We start from the raw sequence: 21396 nt of genomic DNA on the forward strand, positions 1-21396 counted from the left end.
GGACAAGAGCAGTTCCCCAGAAGGATTTTACTCCTACGAAAAACACAGTGGTAAGCTATGGCTTATGAGTCGATTCGCGGCTTTTTTATTAAAGCAATGTGCGTTTTTCTGGCTAAATGTATTCAGCAACAGCCGAATCGGGTTGCTTGCGTTGTCGGAGCCTGAAACGTGCTCATTCTTTTTGTAGTATCGAAAGCCGAACCGAGCCGTTTATCTTTCTGCTAGTATAAAACGTATTTGTACAGAATGTCTTTTTTTTTTTTTTTTCATTTCAGCTTTGAGAGAAACATTTTGTGGCAAGCGATTACGTCAAAACATCTAAGTACACAGATGTGAAGACTGGAAACATTATTGAAGTGCCGCTGAAAGTCTCCAGGCTGAAGACGGATCCGGTACCAAGTGTGTTCCCGAATTGTCCCCAGTACCTTTCACGGCAACATGCGTGCACTCGGGAGGCTCCAGAGGATAAAAGAAAGCGTGTTGAGGACGAATCACTCCGCATTGCCATGGAAAAATCTCTAGAAGAAATACAACAAGACAAGCATAACGAAGTAACAAGCTTTTCTGAATTTCTTCATGCTCTGCCAAACTTTAACACCTCGCCGTTTTGGTCTGTGATCACAATGGAGTCCAAAGTTCTATTCCTGGATTTGACTGTTGATCAGGGTGCCTCTGTACGTTCATCAGTGGTAGTTTGTGACAACATGTGTGTAGAAGTGTATTACGGGGAAACGAGCATCGTGGACCTTCATGGTGTCAGTGTGCCTGCAGTGTTGCAGGACTTAAGATAACTAAGTGACATCCTTCAACATGTTGAGTCTCTGCGTAGTGCTCATTCTCCCTACAATGACTAGCGGGCTCGCCATCTGCTTGAAACTGTGGAGGAGCTGTTAGAAGAGTTAATATGCAATCATCAGCCCCAGTTACATGAATGGCACCTCGAAGTCGTGAAGTTTATAAAATCCCAAGTAGACCTAATCCTCAACAACGCTGCACGCTACTCGTCGGACCTTCTCGTATTTGCAAGCCTCCTTTACACCATTTCACCGCATGCATACAAATTCCTCAGAGGTTCACTGAAGGTAAAGTTGCCTCATCCAGAGACAATAAGACGTCTCTGCTCTGCTCAGCAAGTAAGCCCGGCCATAGAACAGCAAGGCTCCTGTTTCCTGTCATATGCTAAGAAAGTTGCTACCACATTGAAAGAGCATGAAAAGACAGTAACTTTAATGATGGATGAAATCCACATTCAGTCATACTTTGATTTTAAAGCTGGGTCAGTTGCCGGTGCAGCAGTCAACACTGCAAGCCCGGCAAAAACAGCGTTTGTCTTTATGACTCAGAGTCTGCTTTCAAATAACAAAGATGTTGTGCATATATTGCCAGTGGCTACAATTGATGCAAAATGTTTGCATGATTTTCTGCGAATGCTAGTCATGAAGCTTGAAGATACAGGATTTAAAGTAATTGCCATCATCTCTGACAATAATTCCATCAACAGAAAGACAATGTCATTGTTTTCAGACCCTCCGAGACTAAAGATAGTTTATCAGCATCCAGCTGACAAATCACGACCTTTGTTTTTTGTCATAGACCCTGTCCACGTGTTGAAATGTGTCAGAAATAACTGGTTAAATCAACGCAATGCAGGAAGGTGCATGTACTTCCCAGATCCAAAAAGTACACACCCCAAACCCAAAATCTTGGCAGCATCATTTAACACTTTATGTGAACTGCATGAATCCGAACAAAATGAGCTTTTGAAGATTACTCCGACAGTGTCATTGAAGGCACTGAATCCTTCAAACATGGAGAGGCAAAATGTAAAGTTAGCACTGAGAATATTCAATTTATCAACTGTGGCAGCACTTCATAATAGCAACATTCAGCATGCTGACGGTACTGCTCAGTATATCAGCATGGTGCTAGCGTGGTGGAATGTTGTTAACGTTAAAACTCCCCGAACGGGCCAGCAGCTTTCAGATGACTTGCAAAAACCCATAACCTCGACATCTTGTCCCCAGTTAGAGTTTTTGGGGAAAATGATGCAGTGGCTCGACTACTGGGAAAGTTTGAGGCACGATGCAGGACACTTAACAAAAGAAACTCACTCAGCTTTATGTCACACAACTCATGCGCTCCATGAGGTCGCTATCTACTGCCTTGAAGAACTTGGTATGCAGTATGTTTTGCTAGGCAAATTTCAAACAGATTCCCTTGAGGATCGCTTTGGTCGGTACCGTCAGTTGTCTGGTGCCAACTATCATGTGTCGATTAGGCAGATTTACGAGTCTGAGACAAAGCTGCGGCTACAGAAAGTGCTCGAGTTACCAGACATTGATGTGGTGTGCGATGTTCCTGTCATTAGCTCCAACTCATTGCTGAGCCAGTTTGATGTCGCAGTTTGGGACAGCGATATTGAGAAGAAAGTGGCAAGGCTACCAGCTGTGACATATGTTGCTGGTTACTGTGCTCATGCAGCTGTAAAGAAACTGTTGTGCCAGTCATGTAAAGAAAATCTGATAATGGATGATACAGAGATAGACATTGCTAGAAATGTCCTTATTTCCAGCATGACAAGAGGTGGCCTGAAGTTCCCACGCGAACTTGTTGTGAATGCTGTCCTTACCACAGAAATAGTGCTGGACAAGCTTAGGAGTCCACGCTTTGCAAAACAGTTCTTTGCACTTCCTAAGCAGAAAGAAGTGCTAGTGGCCCTTGTGCATGGCATCATCAAAGATAATGATGACCCGGATGTTTGTGTGAATGGCCATACTCCTCAACAAGTCATACATTACATTTTGAGTGCAGCAGCAAACACCCTTTCGAACAACTTGTGCAAAGCAGCAAATAACAAGTTAGCAAGCGACAAGTTGTCTGCCACAAAGGCAAAGCGAAAACTTGCAACTGTTAAAAGTTGAGGTGTCATTTGTGCAGTTTTGCTTCCACAGTATTGTTTGTAAAAAGAAAATAACTTTTTCTTTCATCAATGTCAAATAAAATGTCCTTCATCCTACCTTCATTCTCAAGAAGGCTTCTGATGTTGTAATCTCTGTCTGTTCCGTGTCACGGAAACTCGTGCACGCCTGGATTTCTTTACTTGAAGCAGTCCTGTGTGCCAAAGCAGTAAAGTGTATTCGCAGAAAATTTACTCTACAAACTTTTTTTCCTGACACTGACATGCATCGCATTTATGTGCACTTTTACGAAGAATGTGTTCTTGTACAAAGGAGAGACTGTCAAGCATTGTATTTTTATTTATTTTCGACGAATTGTATAATAAATGATCCTGTATTGCTGCTGAGCAAAAATGAGTTTGTGCATTTTATGAGTGTTGATTTATTCCACTTTGAACTATTGACATTTTACTTTCATGTAATGCCAATTTCTTGCCATTTTTGTAACTTGCCTGATAGGGCTTTTGAAAGTAAAAAAAAAGCCCCGAAGTGTTAAATATATGTAATATAATCATGGCGGTAGCTTGCAACGTGAATAGCTTATTACTAGATCAAATAGAGTTTATGCACCACAGTGATGACAAAATTTTACATCATTCGCTTCCAATCAGTCAGAAAACGGTTCTTATATGTGTAAGCATGCAAACCGACTCCTTAAGGCACGAAGCTACAAACTGGGGTGAGAATACCCGGCGAAGCTTCGTAAATAACTGTAGACGCAGCATATTAGTTCCTACTGGTAACACGAGCGAGCGAATCTAATTTATTTCACGCCAACATGCAGCTTATAGGGAGAGAGCGAGTGTGGTGAAGTCCACTTCCAGGACGATCTGACTTGCGTGACGTCACGCCGCCGTGTGGGGGCCTTCAGTCTTCTAGGTGGTGTTGCTTGGGCTCCGGCCCAGGCGCATCGCGGCTCTAGCGATTCGGCTGGCCTGGGGGGTGGCTGGTAGCACAATTTAGCGAGTAAATCCGCCTGCACTACCTTCGCTTGGGCCTCGAGGAATAGCTCACTTTACTCGAGGTTTGCAAAACCGCGTCCCCGCAAATATGGCTTGAAGCGCGGATGGCATTGCCTGGCCACGCGCGCGACCTGTTCAAGATCGGTTGCCGTGGGATCTGCCCCCTTGTAGAGCTCCTGAATTGCGCGTACATACTCGAAAAGCTCTCCTCTGGGCACTGTGTGCGCAACGCTAGCTCCTCAAGCATCCGGCGCTCGTAATCAGGCGGCAAGAACTCGGCACGGAAGCGATCAGTGAAGTCTGCCATCGACTGGAGGGCCAGCTGGCAGCGTCTCCATCGCGCCGCGCTCTCAACAAGTGCTGCGGGAATCACCTGCGCTAGCACCACGTCGTCTGGGGAACCCAGTGCTGTCTGATAATCCTCGAATTCTTGTAAGAACTCGTAAACTGACTTCACGTCCGTGTAGCCGGAAAAGGAGGGAACCTCTACATTTATCCGCGGACGGGAGACGCCCGCCGCAGCTGCGGCTTAGCCGAGCTGACGGAGTAATACAGATAACATCGCGGTCATGTGCTGCATAAGAGCGGCTGCGTCGGGAACCTGTGCGGGCTCTGCCGCGTCCCTTGCCTCACTCCCGGACGCACCGGCATCCGAAGCGGCGGTCCTATCTGCCACGTCCTTCTTCGGCGGCATGCCTCACTCAAACTGTGGCTAGCCGAAAAAACTGTTCGCGCGTAAACACTACTCCGCGTCAGCAGGCCGGTCGCGAAGACTAATCCCGGCGACAACCCTCACGTCTATGTACAGCATATGCAAAAAAAAAAAAAAAAATTAAAACACAAACAGCCCGACACTAAAAAACACACACATAACCCAAAACATAATTGAAACACTGCACAAACACCACTATACTACATTCCGCCTCATCTACACACACCCTAACCCTAAATTCAAAATGGCGTCGCGACTATAACACAAAGAACGGGCCCGTCGTGACCCTTGCCATGCGCTCCCACGTCAGAGAAATCGTCCACATGGGTGCTAATTCAGCCCCAATTGGGTGCCAGCTTGTGGGTGATTCCTCTACCCGAGGAAGACGCAAGACACACAGCGGGCCGTGGAAGAAACATCTTTATCTCACTTCAGAAAGGGTCCGTCCATGGCGGTGCGGAAGGTCAGCGGGGTCGTCGTTGGGAGCAAGCAGGCTGGCCGCGGGCCGCAGGGAATCCAAGAAAGAACAGAGAGAGGCGACGGCGTGCGCCTCTCTTTATACACAAGCGTCAGCCCGTGACGTCAGTGGAGATGCGGCGGCGCTGGCGACAGCAGTGACTTTCGTGGTGTAGGCAAAAGGGCAAAAGCATGGGCCGTCTGCATTGGATGCGCGGCGCTTGGTGCGTTTTCGAGCATAATTCCCGATATTCCTGCAATGTGTGGTGCGGTTGGTTGAGCCACCAAGCCACAAAAAAGAAAATGGTACCTGTTCTCACTTGTTTCTTGCGGTCGGATAAAGATGAGAGCGAATGACAGAAGAGATGAGCGCGACAATTGTAGGATTGTAGACTCTTCGGCGAAAGATTGCCTTGGCAGTTAACTTGCTTTGCACTTCTGCACTGAAACTTGATCAGTTCGTTTGCAGCTCTTAATTGTCGTGATTGCTTTTCTCCCACATGGCGAATAGCGCAATAACAAACGCCGCCAGCTCGTTCACGTTTTGGTGTATAGACCAACACCGATCTGTGACGTAAGCACGATGCGGTGGCGCTTCTAACGCTAGCGTGGTCCGACTGGGGGTGAAAAATAGGCTTAGCTCCCATAGGAATACATGGAAGCGAAATATTCCAAAGCAGTTTTCTAATTTCACGGGTCATCTGTGATGTCGTTATTCGGTACAAAACAACCATGAACAACATCCTAGAACAGATCACGAAAGTATCAAATCTCATTAACGAGGCGAAGTATTTTTAAGACACCGCAAAACGTATGCGGGTGCGAGTTGAGAGAGCGACCCATAGAAATATATGTAAACACAACTTACCGCAACGTTTTGCTCGGTTCAGCAGCGTTGAACCCTTCTCATTTTTTAATGAACGTCTTGCACGACGCCCCGAAGTCATGTTGCATGACACACTACATTCTCTTGCAAGTAATGCAAGTCTGACGACTTGCGAGACCGCTAACAGCACGATAAACTGACCGCGCACAGTTGCAGACGACCATATGCATCACCTACGCTGTCGCTAGCAGACGCTCCGGAGCTGGAGGAGACCGCGGTGGGCATAGCCAGCTGCGCTGTCGTCTGCTGCAATGCGCGAATCTCGTTCGGTTCATATTGTCGTATGGCGTTTGACAACTGCTTTTTAAATGTGATTCTGTCTAGCACGTATCACTGGAGCGACAGTATTATCAAGCTTATTTACCCTATGCGGCAGCATATCAGACTGTAAGCAAAACTGCGCGATTCGCTACACCCAGCTTGCCTTTTGGCGGTGTCTGGATTCATAACACAGGTTATTCGGGGACTTTTTAAAAGTAGACTGCCTCCATAATGACGCACCATACTTTATCAAACACTTCTTCAAAGCGCTGGTCAACGTTTAACGACCGGCCAACACTTCTGATGCTCTGCGAAATGAGAAAAATGTCCCGGCAAGTTGTGTTTGCATGACTTTCTACGGGTCGCCCTCCCAACTCGCACCCCAACATGTTTCGCGGTATTTTAAAAAATATTTCGCCTCTGTAATAGGATTTCATATTTTGATGATCTGTTCTAGGATGTTCATAGTTGCTTTGTACCGAATAACGACATCACAGGTGCCCCGTGAAATGAGAAAACTGCTTTGAAATATTTCGATTCCATGTATTCCTATGGGCGCTAACCCTATTTTTCACCCCCAGTCGGCTGCGGCGCCGCGAGCGTCCCCTTTGTTTGTAAACACGGTGTTGGTCTTATAGGCAGCTTGCATGAAGCGATGCATGCTTGGTAATCCGCCATGATGTTGTCGCGGGCAGCAGACGACGTAGCACGGCACTACCACACAGCCTCGTCTACGTCGTCACGTAGTGCACGCAGACGATGCTGGCGCGATCGGACAGGCCGACTGCGGGTTCTTCACGATTCCAAAAATACGTCTGCACGAGGGAGAGAAGGCAAGGGATTCCTCTAGCGACGCCGTCGCGAATGGCTCGCACAGGCCTACACACGCCAGATAGACGCCAATCCGGGCAAGCATCAAACTACTTGCCAGAACTAGAAATCATGAATGTCGGCGATGTCGACGGGTGGCCAAATCCAGACGCATGGTGCATTCAGTCGTTCTCGCGTAGCTTGAACAGGCTCGCGTCGCACTGCTTTGCATTTCTTCCTAGCGCGGCAGATTTTTCGGGCAGAGCGTCGACACGTTCCTCGGGAATCTGCCGACAATTGCACGCACGTAAGGGCAGCGCACGAAAAGCCGCGTATTCGCTCGGTGGACTGTCGAAGACAGCAAGGCACTTGCCGTTTTCGGCTGCGCTGCCTGTCGTCTGCAGCCAGCATGGATAGCATGGAGGAAGGCAGCCAGTGACAACATCATGGCGGATTACCCAGCATGCATTGCTTCATGCAAGTTCCCTATATACTACCAGGCCATAATAAGTTTAGGCGTGATATTCCGTGCGCGTATGATCTTAATCGAAAGCAGCTAGGAAACCGCGCTGCGAGTTCCATTCATCTGAGGTACTACCAGTACATATTTTAGTACAGAAAAGGACACAAAAGCTGCTGCAAAGGCAACTGCAGTTACCTTGAGCGGTCACTCCAGCGCGATATTGCCGAAACAGGCCAATAGTTTCGAAGTAGCTTTTCTCTGTTTTCACTTTACCGAATTTAAACAAGTGACGCGCACTTCAACAACGGTCCTAGAAATCGAGTGAACATCGTTAGGATCCGGACAGTCAAGCAGCGCTGTTTCTCAGAGTATTAAATTTTATTTTTGAAGGCCATTAAGATCATAATGAACGAATTAACCACGTACAGCCAGCTCTGATCGAGCAAGATATTTAATTGTGGTATATACGGTACATTAGGTTTAATGTTCTAAAGCGGAATTGACTATAAGGATGAAAAATAAGCAGAATAAGATGACGCGCCATTTGAATAAAAATTTCCCCAATATATATTAAAACATGCTCAGCAGATCGCGCAAATTGCGCTGCAAGTGATCGTGGACATCGTGGAGAACATTGCATTTGCGCTCATAGCAAAAAAAAAAGCATTCTTACGAGCCTTCATGTATATATTAACCTCTGAATGACCCTGACTATGTCTGTGCGATATTAAACAGGCGTCGAACGTCTTTTTACCGAGCAGGATAAAACAAGTTGGCAGCGCGCCCATTAGGCGAATGTTACAAAGAACTAGAGAACTGAGTTCTTATTCAGTGAAATTCTGTGACAAATTTGCTGGTATACAGTGAGCTAAAAATATGATTTCTAGTTCAGTATAGTTGCCAGTAATATTGTTTAGAATGAAGGTGCTTGGAGCAGCAGAAAACTACCCATCAAAATAGTCGTCATATGAAAAACGCACTTCCAATAATTTATATCATCGTCCTTGAATGCGCTAACAATAGGCCCGGAAGTTGGACAGTGTTCACAATATATTAGTTTCTCTTATACATTGTGATTTCTCGTTTTCATTAATTTAATCAGTCACTATACAATCCAGCGTTGCTATAGTCGCCCACCGTAGCCGCGCGCTCTTCAGGCCACGGAGAAGGAAGCCAATGCAGCGCTGTTCGCCAGTAACTCCAGCAGTAATCAGCTAGTAAAGTGCTGAACTACTCTCCAGACATAGACCAAATTATTTCTACGCACAAGCAAAGCTTACGTTTCAGAATATTTGCACGCGCGAACTGGGTTCGAAGGCGGCGTCACTTGGCGCAGTGCAGGCACACTGCGTTTTTGCCTACACCCCTTGTCGCTGCTGATCGCAGCGCCACCTTTGTTTACAAACATGAGACCGTTTTCGCGGCGAGGAGGAAAATAGCCTCGAACTGGAACGCGCTGCGCGGCTCCTCCTGTCTGGTATGTGGGTAGGGTGTCTAGAAGGGGAGGTGTGAAAACCGGACAGGAAAAGCTGGTCCCTTCCGCGTGATCGGCGCGCGGCGGCGCTGTTGTCAGCGGCGCCGTCAGCTCGCGCGGCGCGTCTGCTTGCTCGAGCAAGGACAAGACTAGTCGAAACGCGTTCCGTTTAATGTTTCGAAGTTTTAGCAGACACCGCAGGTCTTCAAACATTATAAAGCGTGACTAATACTACTGTTGACATACAAACAAAGAGAAACAACAGTGTCTTTGGGCATCTGAGCAAATTTCGCGCGAGTTTTCTGCTAGCCGAAAGCACATATTTTACGAATCTATTAAAGCCAATCAATTTTTATGGAGCTTAACTACGACGGAATGTGTTGTATACGCAAAAATTTTCCTCTTCTGCTTGGTACTACTGTTGACATACAAACAAAGAGAAACAACAGTGTCTTTGGGCATCTGAGCAAATTTCGCGCGAGTTTTCTGCTAGCCGAAAGCACATATTTTACGAATCTATTAAAGCCAATCAATTTTTATGCAGCTTAACTACGACGGAATGTGTTGTATATGCAAAAATTTTCCTCTTCTGCTTGGTGAACGTGATAGTTATTGCCAGAATCATACGATTCTTGCGCACGTTACTTTTTGCGGCGGGTGTTATCACGCTCGAAAGCGATTGAATGCGATTAAACCTACCAGAGCATTACTGAACCATCACAAACGTATTGAAAGGTTTCAGAGCCATTTCAACTACTTTTTCCTCGAATATTCGCTGCTCGTGCTGTGGTAGGCGTCATGCAGCCTACGTAAACAAAATTAAGCTTGTTGCCCGTGCAATAGCAAGATCGTGTGCTGCAACCAACATTCGTGCATTTTGGATATGATCAGTTCAGTTCAGTCGTTCAGTCGTGTCCGGCTCTTCGTAACCCTATGGACCATGTCACGCCACGCTTTCCGGTCTCTCACTATCTTCCTAACATCACATAACTTAATCTGCAGTGCCTCAAGGATGCCATCTAACCATCGCGTTCGCTGCCTACCCCTTCTCCGGCGACCCTCAACCTCTCCCAACATCAAATCTTTCTCCAGTGACTCCTCTCTTTTCATAAGTTGACCAAAGTAGCTGAGCTTTAACTTTAGAATTTGACCCTCCAATGAGCAGTCAGGGTTTATGGTCGACAATATCGACTGATTTGATCTTCTGGCAGTCCAAGGAACTCTCAAGAGTCTTCGCCAGCACCACAATTCAAACGCGTCAATTCTTCGGCGGTCAGCCTTTTTCACAGTCCAACTCTCGCATCCATACATCACAACTGGAAAGACCATAGCACGAAGCAGGCGTCTCCTAATTTCAGGACTGCAGTCTCCTTCCGAGGTAATATTGGAGCCCAAGAACAGAAAATCTGTCACAGCTTCCACTTCTTGTCCATTGATGCTCCAGGACAAGAACGCAATAAAATCATGCAATGTGTTCCTGGACAAGCAAGCTTTATTGGCACACAGCAGAATGTTTTCGATCAATTTTGCTGTTTACTTCAAATCACACAAGGCTTTGTTCTTTTACCTTTTCTTTTTTTTCATTAATTTCCTGATTTAGACCCTTCAAAAGAAAGTGGATTCTGGTGAGGCAGAAACACCTTACTACCGATTTTGTGATTTCAACACAATGCTCCACACAACCAATCTGTGGCACATTTGAGCTCACTTTCTGCAGTATGCTGAAAATAAATCTAGAATGCAGACGGGTTCTGCTGAATTCATGTGTCAGCCTATTTTCAAGTGTTGGAATGAAATTATACAGTGATGATGATGAATACAGTAGCCCACCCACTCTTTACAAGCATCAGCTGGAAGATCCCTATAGGGACGCAGTCTTTCTCCACAAGGCAAGCCTCCCTGCATGCTATACAGTTTGTCGACAGCACACGTTTCCTGGCCACATAGCCCGCAATATAATATACCAGCCGAGCGTCGCTTCGCTTTTCGACATAATCTGTGTGGTCTAACGCGGCCTCAACAGCATCCAGGGGGACTGCAGCTCACTTCGAGAGCTGATCTGGGCAAGACGGTGCATGGAAAAGAGACACTTTTTCCGAACACGACTTGTAACCCGAATCGTACCCGGGAACAAAGCACCACCTCTGAGTTTTTTTTCTTTGACGTCGGCGGCATTTCTGCCAGCACGCAGCGAGGGTATGCAAGCAGCACACGCAGGAAATCGCCCCGAAACACACAACGACGACGGGTCAAACCGCGCTCTGACTACCTTCACTCTGCCGCCCCCTCCGGAATGCTGACGGCGCCCCAGACCGCGGCGCTCCCTGGCGGCAGTCACGCGCAGGGGGCCACTCCTCTCTATGGGCAGCGCGCCGCGTTTTTCACACCTCCCCTTCTAGGCACCCTAATGTGGGGACGCGGGGATAGCAGCGGGGGCGGCAGGGCATTCTACGGAGAAAGGGCACACGTTGCAGTCTTTTGCACACAGAGTATCTCGAATAGCCGCAAAGTATCTAAGCCGATTAGCTGTTGTGAGTGATGTGCTTTCTTTCCTTCATTTCCCTGGTCGTTTCATTTCCGCCGGCCGCAGTTTAGCTGCTAAGAGCTGCCGCAGTTAACGCAATCTTTTTTTTTTTTTACTCAGTTGTTTGCAATAACAAAAAAAAATAACAACCAAACAGAAGATAAAAGATTAACAGCGATGGTATGCGCGTGTGTTGCTCTACACTGTTTCACTTGCAACTCACTCAATTGGACGAAGACGAGCAGCTTCTGAATTTCAAGCCAAAACCGAAAATGTTTCGCTTTGGCAGCCTTTCGTGCGAGTTCCGAACACTGTGTTTCTAGAGTAGGGACCGGAAAAACTGAATACCCGTGCAACAACGGCAGACTTTGGGCAACAAGCGGATGATATTCCTTGCGGCAAATATTTACGAGATGCCGCCAGGTAAAGAAGAACCACGGCCGCTCAATGGAGGCCATTGAGCGGCCGTGGAAGAACTATTTCGATTCAGTAACCTGAGGTTAATGCAAGTATGAAAGAACCTGTCCCACTTGAAGACAACGATATACTAATAAATTGGTTGTCAACATATTTAGTGAAACAGCGCTAAATTTTTTTTTGAAAACACGCATCTCGTAAGATTTTGCTGCCGATAATAAATGGGAATATGATCATAGGAATAGCAGTGATTGCTTGCAGTAAGCAAACCTTGCGACGAAAAATAGACTATATAATTGTTAATAAAAGCAACTTTCGATGAGGTCATTCTGGGACATAATTTAAGGTCACTATTCCATAAATGGGAATATGATCATAGGAATAGCAGCGATTGCTTGCAGTAAGCAAACCTTGCGACGAAAAATAGACTATATAATTGTTAATAAAAGCAACTTTCGATGAGGTCATTCTGGGACATAATTTAAGGTCACTATTCCATAGGTATCATTTGTCCATTTTATCTTGCATTTTAATGTCAGCATGACGGCAGCGTCAGACAAACACAACTAATGCCCAGTCAGAGAAATTGCAGGATAGCAGCTTCCGCTGTTGACAAATCATCGCCACTCTCCGCACATACCGGCAAACAGGTGGTTGAGTCATGTAGGCATTGCTGAAATCCGATTGCCTGGTAGTGGACGCTTGAACACCCTGCCTGATTGTCACCCAACAAAAGTTGCCAGGGTAGAGTAAATGGATCCGAAATGGATAATGGATACTTAAGAATAGAACCCCAGTGGAGGTGTGGGAACTTCCGCAGTAGTCGCTCAAGCAGTAAAGAGTATGTGAATGATCGGTTGACCCAACAAATCTAGCGTGATTAGCATTGCTCCTAAACGTGACATATGAAACGGCTACATTCGCCTTCTTTCTTTCCTCAAATTGTTACGGTAAGCCATCTCTAGAAATCATTTAAGAATAAAAAGTAGATCGAAAGCTGCCATCACTGGCAGTGGTGCGCCGCCGGCTCTCTGTGCCACATAAAAGTTACACACTAATTCGATCATATCTACCGATCTACTATCGATCATATCCATACCATCAATCAGGTGATAGAAAAATGCTCGGAATATAACCAGCCCTTATACATAGCATTCATTGATTACGAAAAAGCATTTGACTCAGTTGAAACCTCGGCGGTGATGCAGGCATTGCAAAATCAGGGGGTAGACGAGCCGTACGTGAAAGTGCTGGAAGATATATATAGTGGCTGCACAGCAACCATAGTTCTACATAAAGAAAGCAACAAAAATCCCATAAAGAAAATTGTTAGGCAAGGAGACACAATCTCCCCAGTACTATTCACAGCTTGTTTAGAGGAAGTATTCAGAGACTTGGAATGGGAGCAGTTAGGGATAAGGGTAGATGGAGAATACCTCAGTAATCTGCGATTTGCTGATGACATTGCCTTGCTAAGCAACTCGGGAGATGAACTGCAAATAATGATTGATGACCTAGACAGGAAAAGTAGAAAGGTAGGCTTGAAAATCAATATGCAGAAGACTAAGGTAATGTTCAACAGCCTCGGGAAGGAACAGGAGTTTACATTAGGTAGCGAAATACTGGAAGTAGTAGGCGAATATATCTACTTAGGACAGGTAGTAACCGCAGATCCGGACCATGAAAAGGAAATAACAAGAAGAATAAGATTGGGATGGAGCGCATTTGGCAAGCATTCGCAGATTATGACTAGCAGCTTACTGGTATCGCTCAAGAGGAAAGTATACAACAGTTGCATCTTGCCTGCACTCACCTATGGGGCTGAAACGTGGAGGCTAACCAAGAGATTTCTACTTAAGTTGAGGACAACCCAGAGGGCTATGGAACGAAAAATGATAGGGGTAACATTAAGAGATAGAAAGTGTGCAGAGTGGGTCAGAGAAATAACTCAAGTTACCGACATTCTGGTGGACATTAAGAAGAAATGGACATGGGCAGGACATGTAGTGCGAAGAGAGGATAACCGATGGTCGCTTAGGGTAACAAGCTGGATTCCAAGGGAAGGAAAGCGTAGCAGGGGGAGGCAGAAAGTTAGGTGGGTGGATGAGATTAAGAAGTTCGCAGGGGTCAAGTGGATGCAGCTAGCACAGAACCAGATTAAGTGGAGAAATATGGGAGAGGCTTTCGCCCTGCAGTGGGTATAATCAGGCTGATGATGATGATGAATTGTAATCAGGCTTGTAGCCTTCAGCCGACCTGATCAGGAGCATATTTTTTGTCATTTCTGACCGAATGGCTTCGCTGCTACTGAAAACTTTTTTTTCTTTCAGCTAGGTACTTTCAGAAAGCAACACTTTGCACGCGAAAGCTCCAAAATGCCAATTTCCGCTACTTGTCGCCTGTTCCGCAGATGGGACCCCACATACCAGCATGGCGGTTGTTCACAACTCGGCCGCTAGATGGCGCCACATACACAAAATGGCAGCGCCCATGATAAAACTGTCTCCCCGCTCGAGACCGGTTATCCCGGAATAAGCAGGGAGAGGGAAGGGGTAAAGCGGCGGCGCATCGGTAGCCGCGGGAAAAGCGCTCCCTTTAAATGCGGCTGGCGCGGTCCCCACACATCTTTGACGTCACCCTAATTGACCGATTCAATTATCTATTTTAGTATCTGATACATTCAAGTGTGGCGCCAGGTCATTCGCTAATAAGACCATTTTTGCCTTTATTTTTCATTTTTTGCCTAATTATTTACCTAATTAACATATTGGCTTAATTATTGTTTCGCACACTTTACATCAGCATCTATCGATTGACACCACTCATTAACCTCTACGGCTTCCCAATTACTCACAAATGCTGCGGAAACGATATTGCAAATTGCGCGCTAATCCAATCCCTTCCTATGCCCTTTTTCGGCTCTACTTGCGGTTACGTGACGTCACATCTTTGACGTCAATTTAATTCACTTCTTGCTTACCCATTTTAGTCTTCAGTACTTTCAAATTGCGCGCCAATCCCTTCCTCTGCCCTCTTTCGGCTCTACTTCCAGTTGCATGACGTCACATCCTTGACGTCACCCTAATTGGCTGCCTTAGTTAACTGCTTTCTGTGAACATAACGAAGTAATGCTTTCCCGTTAAAACTGGTATTCCTGTTGTTCTCTTGATGCATTCCGTCAATTCGACACAAAATTCAAAAACGCCGATCCGATGAATTGCCCAAAATGACCGAAATTGGTGGATCCCATGGAAGGCACGTCCGCTCGATTCCTTGGCGAAATTAATGAGGCAGACCTGTTCCAACTTCCAAGCACTCGAAAACAGGCTTGACGAAAAACTGAGTGCCTTCATGAGCCAAATGACCCAATTCATGAACCAAATTCAGAACCAGGTACAGGCACTTACAGGGGAAGTGCAAAGAGTTCGAACCGAGCTCATAGCCGTCAACACGTGGCAGCAGAAGGTCGAAGGGGACAACAACGCGCAAGCTTTCTGCGCTGCAAAATGGCCAGAGGCGTAAATGAAAACCAAATTTACTAGTGGAACTATCGCGGCTTAAAGCGCAAGAGAGCGCTGCTGCAGCAATACCTTCCACTCATAACTGAGACCCCCCTCGCATCGTCCTTCAGGAAACGGGAAAGCGAGCCAAACTAATGGTAAAGCAGGCGTTCAATAGCGACAGGGGCGAGAAATCGAAGGTGGCCACCTTTGTCAAGCGCAACGTAGCGGTGATAGAACACGATTTGCATTCGACAGAGATATTAATGGGCAGAAAGAAGGATCCCAGTCTATTCCTTTTTAACATATATACAGTGTTCTGCAACTTTATCGAACCCCCGTTTGAAAAATTATCCCGTCTAACTAGAGACTCATTTGCGCTGAATTAAACTGCGCAGAAAGCTTGAGCGTTGTTGTCCCCGCCTTTACGAGTTGAGTTTGGCCATGGTGCTTACTTGGTTTGGCCGCGCATGATGAGAAAACAACCGTCTGCGACGAGACTGAGGAGTAAAAGACGCAAACGTAAATTTTCCGCCGAAGGGCAGCAGTGGCGCCATCTATCATGATTGCAGTAACGTGCATTGCATGCCTGGGCGCTTTTGAAACGCAGCACTTTCCTTGAACGACGCTAGATGGCACCACAACTGTCTTTTGCTTTGTCTTTTACAATTGACAGTTGACAGCTGTGTGGTGCGGAAGCGTGTTCCATCGCTCCTCCGATTGCACGTGGCTACCGGAAACGGACGGATTGGCGACAGCGGGAGCTTCCGAAGCGTCAAATAGAGGAGTTCTTTCTTTTATTAACTTGATTTCGTTTTCAGCTAGTTAGGTTAGGTGCAGCCTAAAGAATATATTTTAGCTTTGTCCTAGCGGCCTGGTTTTTCGTGCCGGCAGCTAGGTTTTGTCGGCGTTCATTCTTTAACTATTTTGTTTAGATAAATACTTTTTTTCTAGGCTATTGGCATTCGCAGAATTTATTTTAACGCGTGTTTGCTAGTCGTTTCTTGTGTCTTCTTTTGGCAATTTGTATTTCTGAGAATTCGTAACAGATATAGCTCAGTCGATATATGCTTAAGATGTGCAATCAAAAGAAGGTAAAGTGTACTCAGTGTGGGGCGCAGGTTAATCTCAAGGAAATGGGTTTTGACTCTGTAGCTGAAGCGGAAGGCAGCGACTTTTTGTGTTGGTGTTGTGTGCTGAGTGCGCGCCTAAGATTTGATCAAGAAATGAGCAGTTTAGTGTCTCGTGTGGATGATTTAGAAAATTAAGTACGTTTGTTAAGGGCAGAAAATCAGAAACTGCCGGGGCAGCTTTCTCAAATGGAAAAAAAAAGTGGCAGATTTTATCCTTGGAACCAACGAGGACAAACATTCCAGTGCGGGCCATGTGGCTGGGACCAGCACTGGCATGGAAGGCATAAACAAAGTAGGTCAGGCGGATCCAAACCGACAGAGTTATTTAGAAGCAGCTACTAAGAAGCCGGAAAAAAAGAAGCAAGGAAGAATGAAAATCCCAAAGATAAGGACACAGATAACCAAAAGCAGGAGCCAACAGTTGGGAGAGGGAGAGAGAAGGCCCAGGTGCTTATCGCCGGAGATTCTAACATGAGCAGGTGCAAGCGAGATATCTTGGAACGTGTAATGGGTGATAAGAGAGTGTTGGAGTCTTCCCAGGGAGCACAATGAGGGCAGTGCTGAAAGAGAGTAAAAATAGGCTGTTGAAAAATTCCGCAAAGCGCAGTATGGTGATAGTAGCCGCCGGGCTAAACGATGTCCTAAATGGTGAAGCTGCAGGAGTGGTGGAAAGTTTAGCTAAGGCAGCGGACGATATCAGGGAGATAACACAGCAATTGCAGAGAATTGTATGAACAGTACCGGAGGTGCTAGGATTGAACGGAAAGCTGGAAAAGGACGTGGTGACAGTTAATCAGGACATAAGAAAGTTAAGCCTGGAGAAGCGTTTCGAAGTGGTTGAGGCAAACAGGGAAGTGCATAAAGCAGGTTTTGGTAGGGCTTTTCAGAGAGATGGCATTCATTTTAACAGAAGGGTGGGAGCTGAGATCGGCTGGCGCCTGGCAGGCAGGGCTGTAGCTTTTTTAGGGGGTCCACCAGGACTCCGTGCACAGAAGTAGTTAGAAGTGAAGCAGAAGAAAGTGTAATAACAGAGGCTGAGCCCCAAAAAATGGCAAGGAGGAGGTCGAGAAAGAAAAGTACAAAAAAGAAATTCAACACTAGGATCGGTTACATAAACATGCAAGGAGGTAGAAAAAGAGCGAAATGGCTAGAGATAGAACAGCAGTTGAAGAATGACAAAATAGGTGTGTACGCTCTTTGCGAGACTCATCTCAGGGATCTAGAAGATCCGCTGTTTATAGAAGGCTACGTCTGGGAAGGGTGCAACAGAACGAGAACGGAAAAAAAGGGTGGAGGGGTAGGTATGTTGATACACCAGGGAACAAATTGGCAAAGAATTAAATCATCTTGTAAAGAACATATCTGGGTATCAGGAACAATTGCCGGCATAAGGACATGGCTAGAGGTAGTTTATTTAGGAACAGGAGACCAATGCAGGCAAGAAAACAAGGATCTTGTTGAATGTCTCAGTGACGATATAAGCCAGTTTGTAAACGGGGCCAATATTATTCTGCTGGGGGACATGACTGGCCACATCGACGATCTGGATGGATACACGGATTGTAACGGGAAGCTAATGATAGATTTCTGTGAGCGACACGATCTATAGTAAATAGAGAAACAAAATGGTGAAGGCCAAATCACGTGGGAATTTCGCAACAGGCAGACGACCATCGACGATTGTCTAATGTCGCAGGAAATTTATAGCAAGGTCACAAAAATGGAAATAGATGAAGAAGGGGAGTGTAGTCTGGGAAGTGATCATAAACGTATTAGTCTGCAGATGGGGCCCTTGATGAAAAGAGAAATGGAACTTACACAAAACGTAAACACAAAATTAAACGACGATCAAATAGCGCAGATAGCAGCATAGAGAAAGCAATAGAGAAAAGCCCCATGAAAGACTGGGATTATGAACAGGTAGAACTACTCATAAGGAAGAAAATTAAGGAGGTTAAAGTAGCAAACCGCTGGAATGGAAAGAGGAAGCCACAGAGCTGGTGCAATAAGGAAATCAGGGAAGCTATTGAACAACCACGGGCTGCTTCAAGGGAACACCGAGTGGCAAAGAAAGTGCAGGTATCTCAGGAGGAAATCGACTAAAAATGGGAACCATATCGACAAAAGAAACTTGTGGTACAGGCTCTCGTCCAAAGTAAAATAAGGCAGTCCACCAATCGCTGGATGGCTGACATACACGATGCCTCTAGAGGCGGAGCAAGAAAGTTCTGGAACCATATAAGCTGGCTAGGGAAGAAGAATCAAAGAAAGCAGGATTGGATTCAAGATAATGAGGGAAATTGTTTAACGGGAGACAACGCAGTGAACTACATTACACCAGTTATAGCTGAGTCATTTAAGAGCGACGATAGGGTAATCTCCGCAAATCAGGAAACAACACAAGGTAGCAGAATACAAAGCAGCTTAGAACTGACCAATCTAAATGGAAAAAGGCAGAAAAAAATATTCATAAAAACACATCTACAGGAATAGATGGAATTCCAATCAAGCTGATTAATGAACTTGGTCCAAAAAGTAAGGAAACGTTAAAAGCTCTGGAAACAGTCATAACGAATAAACAAATTCCGGACAGCTGGCGGCAGAGTAAAATGAATTTGATTTATAAAGAGAAAGGAGAAAGGATGCAAATAAAATCCTACAGGCCGATTACCATAACATCTGTTATGTACAGGTTGGCCATGCATGCGGTGAAATTAAAGGTGCAAGCATGGGTAGAAAGTAACAAGATACTCGGAGAACTTCAGAACGGCTTTAGAAGTGGTAGGCGCTTAGATGATAGCCTGTTCGTGCTTACCCAATGCATCGAAATATCTAGAGTGGAACATAGACCTTTGTATTTGGCCTTCCTGGACATAGACGGGGCGTACGACAATGTAAACAGGGAATTCCTGTGGAACATATTAAAAGAAGAAGGTATCGGTTATGAGATAATAGAGTTCCTACAGGAAATATGCCGGGATAACAAAGTAGAAATTACGTGGGAAGGGATAAGAAGTACGGAAGATGTCAAAGTATGCAAAGGATTAAGACAAGGCTGTCCTCTATCACCGCTGCTGTTCATGCTTTATATGATAAACTTGGAAGGGAGGATACAAGACAGTAACCTAGGTTTTAACCTGTCATATAGATTAGGTGGAAAGGCGGTAGAGCAGCGCCTCCCCGGTTTGATGTATGCAGACAATATTGTGCTGCTAGCTGAGAGTCTGGAAGAATTGCAAGCTCTAGTTAAGTATTGCGGAGACGAAGGGGACGCTCTAGGCTTCAGTTTTAGTGCAGTTAAGTCGGGTCTGATGATTTTCAACAGCTAAACTGATCAGGGTCTTAAAATACAAGGCCATGAAATACCCAGAGTAGCAGAATATAAATATCTGGAGGTGTGGGTAAACGAAGGATTGGCATACATTGGAAATCATGAGCCAAAGGGTGAAGGAATGCCGGGATAATAAAGCATAGGGCATTGTGGGGATACAACAGGTATGAGGTTTTGAGGGATATTTGGAAAGGAATTATGGTGCCCGGACTTACTTTCAGAAATGCGGTTTTGTGCCTAAAATCAGAGGTACAGTCGACATTAAAAATAGATCAGAGATCCGTGGACGATTAGCACTAGGTGCCCACGGCAAAACCACAAATGAGGCGGTACAGGAAGATATGGGCTGGGCATCTTTCGAAGTACGGGAAGCTCAGAGTAAAATATTATATGAGGAACGCCTGAGGAAATTGGACAGTAACAGATGGGCAGCTAAAGTATTTAAATACCTGTACTTAAAAAGCGTTGACTCACAATGAAGGAAAAGAACTAGGAAACTAACTAGTAAGTATGCTAGTCACAAGGACGGAGAAATAAAGAGCACTAAGCAACAGGTGAAAAATACAGAAGGTAAAAATTGGATAAATTCGATGGAAAAGAAACGAAGTGTGGAATTATACCGAAAGTGGAAAATGCAGATCAGGAAGGAAGATTTCTTTAATAACTCAAGAGGGAGTGCCCTACTTTTTGAAGCTAGATTAGGGTGCCTTAGAACACGCAGCTACAAAAAGAAATTTAACAATGGAGATGACGCATGTGTTGTATGTGGTAACTCCAGTGAAACAATTGACCATATTATACTCGAATGTAATGGTATTCATCCGGAAGTTGATGCAGGTGCAGTCACTGTTCCTGAAGCTCTGGGGTTTAGAGATACCAGTGGCCGGGTGAATAAACTGGCAGTGGAAACTAGCAAAAAATGACTGGAAGATTGGTGGCTTAAAAGCAGAAAAGTGACATAATGTTAGTAATGTAGAAACAAAAATTTAATAAATAGAATGATGGTTTAGTTAACCAATCTAAATCAATAATTAAGATATAGGTAGGAAAATGAGCATGATAGCTACTGCTACCACCCCGTTTCAAAGCGGATGCTCCTACATTCCATCCATTCCATCCATCCGCTAGAAACTGCGCTGGCGTTTTTTGCTCTCGCCCAGATGTCTCTTCTATTACAGTATGTTTTTTGGTCCTCAGTCTCATCACAGACGGGTCCGTTTTTCGTCATGCGCGGCCAAACCAAGTAAGCACCATGGTCAAACTTACCTGGTAAAAAAGGAACAACAAATAGCAAGCTTTTATGCGCAGTTTCAGCCCAAATGACCCTCCGGTTGAGGTGGGCGAATTTTTCAAATGGGGGTTCGATAAAGTTGCAGAACACTGTAGCTCACCGAAGCAAAAGAAAATTAGATTTAGGGCCCTGGAGCGCAAAGCCATCAAGGCGGCTGGGAATAATCCCTTGCTCATCGTTGATGACTTTAACGCCAGACATCAAGAATGGGGCTACGCT

The sequence above is a fragment of the Amblyomma maculatum genome, chromosome 1, assembly GCF_055883805.1.
Source record: "Amblyomma maculatum isolate TAMU_Amacu chromosome 1, ASM5588380v1, whole genome shotgun sequence".
Lineage (NCBI taxonomy): Eukaryota > Metazoa > Arthropoda > Arachnida > Ixodida > Ixodidae > Amblyomma > Amblyomma maculatum.